The sequence below is a fragment of the Chiloscyllium punctatum genome, chromosome 50 (assembly GCF_047496795.1).
Source record: "Chiloscyllium punctatum isolate Juve2018m chromosome 50, sChiPun1.3, whole genome shotgun sequence".
In the NCBI taxonomy this organism is placed as follows: domain Eukaryota; kingdom Metazoa; phylum Chordata; class Chondrichthyes; order Orectolobiformes; family Hemiscylliidae; genus Chiloscyllium; species Chiloscyllium punctatum.
The window spans coordinates 33,009,313-33,017,161 of record NC_092788.1 but is presented as its reverse complement, the minus strand read 5'-3'; the positions used below and the strand labels follow the sequence as shown (position 1 = coordinate 33,017,161).

General features: G+C 52.2%; 1 protein-coding gene across 1 annotated transcript in view; it reads left to right on the top strand.

Moving 5' to 3' along the window:
• Positions 1-1,074: 1,074 nt before the first annotated feature.
• Positions 1,075-7,849, top strand: part of LOC140470094 (plexin A3-like) — a 17,743-nt gene continuing 10,968 nt past the window's right edge. Inside the window, exon 1 of the mRNA XM_072566521.1 lies at positions 1,075-1,202. The gene's annotated coding sequence lies outside the window, so the exon portion shown is untranslated. The remainder of the gene's footprint in view (positions 1,203-7,849) is intronic.

Genomic DNA, 7,849 nt, shown 5'->3' with positions numbered 1-7,849 from the left:
GCTGTGGGAGGGTCAGTGCTGAGGGAGTGGGGGCTGTCAGAGGGTCAGTGCTGAGGGAGGGTCAGTGCTGAGGGAGTGGGTGCTGTCAGAGGGTCAGTGCTGAGGGAGTGGGCCCTGTGGGAGGGTCAGTGCTGAGGGAGGGGGGGCTGTGGGAGGGTCAGTGCTGAGGGAGGGGGGGCTGTGGGAGGGTCAGTGCTGAGGGAGTGGGCGCTGTGGGAGGGTCAGTGCTGAGGGAGTGGGGGCTGTGGGAGGGTCAGTGCTGAGGGAGGGTCAGTGCTGAGGGAGGGTCAGTGCTGAGGGAGTGGGTGCTGTCGGAGGGTCAGTGCTGAGGGAGTGGGTGCTGTCAGAGGGTCAGTGCTGAGGGAGGGGGTGCTGTGGGAGGGTCCAGCGCTGAGGGAGTGGGTGCTGTCAGAGGGTCAGTGCTGAGGGAGGGGGGTGCTGTGGGAGGGTCAGTGCTGAGGGAGTGGGTGCTGCGGGAGGGTCAGTGCTGAGGGAGTGGGGGCTGAGGGAGGGTCAGTGCTGAGGGAGTGGGTGCTGTGGGAGGGTCCAGCGCTGAGGGAGTGGGGGCTGTGGGAGGGTCAGTGCTGAGGGAGTGGGTGCTGTCAGAGGGTCAGTGCTGAGGGAGGGGGTGCTGCGGGAGGGTCAGTGCTGAGGGAGTGGGGGCTGTGGGAGGGTCAGTGCTGAGGGAGTGGGTGCTGCGGGAGGGTCAGTGCTGAGGGAGTGGGGGCTGTGGGAGGGTCAGTGCTGAGGGAGTGGGGACTGTGGGAGGGTCAGTGCTGAGGGAGGGTCAGTGCTGAGGGAGTGGGGGCTGTGGGAGGGTCAGTCCTGAGGGATAAAGTTCCTGTCTATTATCCTGCGGTGAATATTTATCACAGAACCTTCCCAAAATGGGTAATGATCACATTGCTGCTTTGTGGGATCTTGCTGTGTCGAAATTGGTGACTCCTGCAGGACAACAGTGAAACTTCTTCCCGAACTGTGAGTCCTTTCCGGGTTTCCTGAGCTTTGGAATCCTGAGGGTATGATGGGCAATCTTTTCTGATGGTGTTCCCGTCACGTGTGTGTTCGGATTGACACAGCTGACTCTGTCTCCCTGCTTTCCCAACAGCGGGAATACCAGCCTCACCGTCATCGGAACAGGATTCACCACAATCCAGGAACCCCGAGTGAGGACCAAGTACCGAGGGGTGGAAACTGTCAATGTAGGTGGGAGCCGGGCACACGCTGTCCCCCCCCCACACACACTCACACACACGCACACACACTCACACACGCGCACACACACACACTCACACTCACACTCACACACACACACTCACACACACACACACACTCACACACACTCACTCACACTCACACTCACACTCACACACACACTCACACACACACACTCACACACACACACTCACACACACACACACACACACACACACTCACTCTCACACACACTCACACACACACACACTCACACACACACACTCACACACACTCACACACTCACTCTCACACACACTCACACACACACACACTCACACTCACACACACTCACACACACTCACACACACTCACACACTCACACTCACACACACTCACACACACACTCACACACACTCACACTCACACACACACACTCACACTCACACTCACACACACTCACACACACTCACACACAAACACACACACGCGCACACTCACACAAAGTCACACACACACACACACTCACACACACACTCACACACACACACACACTCACACACGCGCGCACACACGCGCACACACACTCAAACACACACACACACGCGCACACACACACACTCACACACACTCACACTCACACACACTCACACACACTCACTCACACACACACTCACACACACACTCACACACACACACTCACACACACACACTCACACACACACACACTCGCACACACTCACACGCACACACTCACACGCACACACTCACACGCACACACTCACACGCACACACACACTCACACACTCACACACACACACTCACACACGCGCACTCACACACGCGCACACACACTCAAACACACACTCGCACACACACTCGCACACACACTCACACATACACTCACACACACACACCCACAGACACACACCCACAGACACACACACACACTCGCACAGACACTCACACACTCTCAAACACACACACACACACACTGACACACACTCACTCTCACACACACACTGACACACACTCACTCTCACTCGGACATACTCACACTCACACACACACATTCACACTCACTCAGACACAAACACACTCACACACACACTCACACCGACACACACACTCTCACACTCACACACATCCACACACACTCGCACACACACTCTTCACACTCACACACACACACTCACACACTGACACACACTCACTCTCACTCACACAGACACACTCTCACTCGGATATACTCGCACTCACACACACACACTCACACTCACACACACACAAACACTATCACACGGACACACTTACATGGACACACTCACACAGACATACACACTCTCACACAGACGGACACACATATACGCACACACACACACACGCGCACACACACACTCTCTCTCTCTCTCTCACTCACACACACACACTCTCACACTCACACACACACAAACACTATCACACGGACACACTTACATGGACACACTCACACAGACATACACACTCTCACACAGACGGACACACATATACGCACACACACACACACGCGCACACACACACTCTCTCTCTCTCACTCACTCACACACGCACTCACTGACACACGCATGCACACGCACACTCACACACACTCACACACTCCCACTGTCACACATATACACATACTCTCACTCTGTCTCTCTGACACACACACACACTCTCTCTCTCTCTCTCACGCACTCACACGCACTCACACACGCACACACACACTCACATGCACACACACGTACACACTCACACGCACACACTCACACTCTCACACACACACTCGTTCTTACTGACTCTCACTCTCACACTCTCTCCTTCACACACATTATTGGCGTTAGTATCAGTGTTATTGACAGCGTTAGGGACAGTGTACAGCATTAGGGGACAGTGTACCGCGTTACTGACACTGTTTGGGACAGTGTACCGCATTGGTGATAGCATTCGGGACAGTGTTTTTGACAGCGTTAGGGACAGCGTACAGCGTTAGTGATAGCGTACCATGTTAGGGACAGCATACAGTGTTAGGGACAGTGTACCGCGTTAGTGACACCTTTAGGGACAGTGTACCACATTGGTGACAGCGTTCGGGACAGTGTTTTTGACAGTGTTAGGGACAGCGGTAGGGACAGTGTCCGGCATTAGTGATAGCATACCGTGTTAGTGACAGCGTTAGGGACAGTGTACAGCATTAGGGACAGTGTACCACATTAGTGACACTGTTAGGGACAGTGTACAGCATTAGGGACAGCGTACTGCGTTAGTGACACTGTTAGGGACAGTGTACAGCATTAGGGACAGTGTACCGCATTAGTGACACTATTGGGGACAGTGTACAACATTAAGGACAGCATACAGCATTAGGGCCAGTGTACAGCATTAGGGACAGTGTACCGCGTTAGTAACAGTGTACCGTGTTAGTGACAGCGTTAGGGACAGCATACAGCATTAGGGACAGTGTACCGCGTTAGGGACAGCATACAGCATTAGGGACAGTGTACCGCGTTAGGGACAGCGTACAGCATTAGGGACAGTGTACAGCATTAGGAACAGTGTACTGCGTTGGTGACAGTGTACCGTGTTAGTGACAGCGTTAGGGACAGCGTACAGCATTAGGGACAGTGTACAGCATTAGGGACAGTGTACAGCATTAGGGACAGTGTACCGTGTTAGTGACAGCGTTAGGGACAGCATACAGCATTAGGGACAGTGTACCGCGTTAGGGACAGGGTACAGCATTAGGGACAGTGTACAGCATTAGGGACAGTGTACCATGTTAGTGACAGTGTACCGTGTTAGTGACAGCATTAGGGACAGCGTATAGCATTAGGGACAGTGTACCGCGTTAGGGACAGCGTACAGCATTAGGGACAGTGTACAGCATTAGGAACAGTGTACTGCGTTGGTGACAGTGTACCGTGTTAGTGACAGCGTTAGGGACAGCGTACAGCATTAGGGACAGTGTACAGCATTAGGGACAGTGTACAGCATTAGGGACAGTGTACCGTGTTAGTGACAGCGTTAGGGACAGCATACAGCATTAGGGACAGTGTACCGCGTTAGGGACAGGGTACAGCATTAGGGACAGTGTACAGCATTAGGGACAGTGTACCATGTTAGTGACAGTGTACCGTGTTAGTGACAGCATTAGGGACAGCGTATAGCATTAGGGACAGTGTACCGCGTTAGTGACAGCGTTAGGGACAGTGTACTGCGTTAGTGATAATGTTAGAGACAGTGTACAGCATTAGGGACAGCGTTAGGGACAGCATACAGCATTAGGGACAGTGTACAGCATTAGGGACAGCGTACCACGTTAGTGACAGTGTTAGGGACAGTGTACAGCTTTAGGGACAGTGTACATCATTAGGGACAGTGTGCCACATTAGTGACAGTGTTAGGGACAGTGTACAGCATTAGGGACAGTGTACATCATTAGGGACAGCGTACCACATTAGTGACAGTGTTAGGGACAGTGTACCGCTTTAGTGACAGTGTTAGGGACAGCGTACAGCGTTAGGGACAGTGTTAGGGACAGTGTACCGCTTTAGTGACAGCGTTAGGGACAGCTTACCGCATTAGGCACAGTGTACCGTGTTAGTGACAGCGTACAGTATAAGGGACAGTGTACTTCATTAGTGACAGTGTTAGGGACAGTGTACATCATTAGGGACAGTGTGCCGCATTAGGGACAGTGTACTGCGTTAGTGACAGTGCACAGCGTTAGTGACAGCGTTAGGGACAGCGTACAGCATTATAGACAGTGTACGGTGTTAGTGACATCGTTAGGGACAGTGTACATCATTAGGGACAGTGTGCCGCATTAGGGACAGTGTACTGCGTTAGTGACAGCGTACTGCGTTAGGGACAGCATTAGGGACAGCGTGCCGTGTTAGTGACAGCGTTAGGGACAGTGTACTGCATTAGGGACAGTGTAATGCATTAGGGACAGCATACAGCATTAGGGACAGCGTACAGCATTAGGGACAGTATACAATGTTAGTGACAGTGTTAGGGACAGCGTACAGCATTAGGGACAGAGTACAGCATTAGGGACAGTGTACCGCGTTAGTGACAGTGTATCATGTTAGTGACAGCGTTAGGGACAGCATACAGCATTAGGGACAATGTACCGTGTTAGTGACAGCGTACAGCATAAGGGACAGTGTACTTCATTAGTGACAGTGTTAGGGACAGTGTACAGCTTTAGGGACAGTGTACCGTGTTAGGGACAGTGTACTGGGTTAGTGACAGTGCACAGCGTTAGTGACAGCATTAGGGACAGTGTACAGCTTTAGGAACAGTGTACCGCATTAGGGACAGTGCACAGCGTTAGGGACAGCGTACAGCATTATAGACAGTGTACGGTGTTAGTGACATCGTTAGGGACAGTGTGTCGCATTAGGGACCGTGTACGGTGTTAGTGACATCGTTAGGGACAGTGTGCCGCATTAGGGACAGTGTACTGCGTTAGTGACAGTGTACTGCGTTAGGGACAGCATTAGGGACAGCGTGCCGTGTTAGTGACAGCGTTAGGGACAGTGTACTGCATTAGGGACAGTGTAATGCATTAGGGACAGCGTACAGCATTAGGGACAGTATACAATGTTAGGGACAGTGTACAGCATTAGGGACAGTGCACAGCGTTAGTGACAGCATTAGGGACAGCGTACAGCATTATGGACAGTGTACCGCGTTAGTGACAGTGTTGGGGACAGTGTACAGCATTAGGGACAGTGTACCGCGTTAGAGACAGTGACAGCATTAGTGACAGTGTACCGCATTAGGGACAGTGTACCGCGTTAGAGACAGTGACGGTGTTAGTGACAGCATTAGGGACAGCGTACAGCATTAGAGATAGTGTACCGCATTAGTGACTGCATTAGGGACAGTGTACCGCGTTAGGGACTGCATTAGTGACAGCGTTAGAGACAGTGTAGAACATTAGGGACAGTGTACTGTGTTAGTGACAGCATTAGGGACAGTGTACAGCGTTAGGGACTGCGTTAGTGACAGCATTAGGGATGGTGTACAGCGTTAGGGACAGTGTACTGCGTTAGAGACAGTTTACAGCATTAGGGACAGTGTACCATGTTAGGGACAGCGTACAGCATTAGGGATAGTGTACCGTGTTAGTGACAGCATTAGGGACGGTGTACCGTGTTAGGGACAGTGTACAGCGTTAGGGACTGCATTAATGACAGCGTTAGAGACAGTGTATCGCGTTAGGGCCATGTACAGCATTAGGGACAGTGTACTGTGTTAGTGACAGCATTAGGGACCGCGTACAGCATCAGGGACAGTGTACAGCGTTAGTGACAGCGTTAGGGACAGTGTACCACGTTAGGGACAGCGTTTGGGACAGCGTACAGCATTAGGGACAGTGTACCGCATTAGTGACAGCGTTGGGGACAGTGTACAGCATTAGGGACAGTGTACCACGTTAGTAACAGTGTTGGGGACAGCATTAGGGACAGCGTACAGCATTAGTGACAGTGTTAGGGACAGTGTACAGCATTAGGGACAGCATACAGCATTAGGGACAGTGTACCGCATTAGTGACAGCGTTAGGGACAGTGTACCACATTAGTGAGTGTGTTAGGGACAGCGTATAGCATTAGGGACAGTGTACCGCATTGGTGACAGCGTTAGGGACAGCGTACCATGTTAGGGACAGCGTACCGCGTTAGGGACAGCGTACCGCGTTAGGGACAGTGTACCGCGTTAGGGACAGCGTACAGCGTTAGGGACAGCGTACCACGTTAGTGACAGCGTACTGCGTTAGGGACAGCGTACCGCGTTAGGGACAGTGTACCATGTTAGTGACAGCGTTAGGGACAGTGTACAGCATTAGGGACAGTGTACCATGTTAGTGACAGCGTTAGGGACAGCGTACAGCGTTAGGGACAGTGTACCATGTTAGTGACAGCGTTAGGGACAGTGTACCGTGTTAGGGACAGTGTACCATGTTAGGGACAGTGTACCATGTTAGTGACAGTGTTAGGGACAGCGTACAGTGTTAGGGACAGCGTACAGCGTTAGGGACAGAGTACCGCGTTAGGGACAGAGTACCGCGTTAGGGACAGTGTACCATGTTAGGGACAGTGTACCATGTTAGTGACAGCGTTAGGGACAGCGTACAGCGTTAGGGACAGCGTACACCGTTAGGGACAGAGTACCGCGTTAGGGACAGTGTACCATGTTAGTGACAGCGTTAGGGACAGTGTACCGCGTTAGGGACAGTGTACCATGTTAGTGACAGCGTTAGGGACAGCGTACCGCGTTAGGGACAGTGTACAGCATTAGGGACAGGGTACCATGTTAGTGACAGCGTTAGGGACAGCGTACAGCGTTAGGGACAGAGTACCGCGTTAGGGACAGTGTACCATGTTAGGGACAGTGTACCATGTTAGGGACAGCATACCACGTTAGGGACAGTGTACCATGTTAGGGACAGCGTACCACGTTAGGGACAGTGTACCACGTTAGGGACAGTGTACCGCATTATGGACAGTGTACCTCGTTAGGGACAGCGTTAGGGACAGTGTACCGCGTTAGTGACAGCGTTAGGGACAGTGTACTGCATTAGGGACAGTGTACCATGTTAGTGACAGCGTTAGGGACAGCATACAGT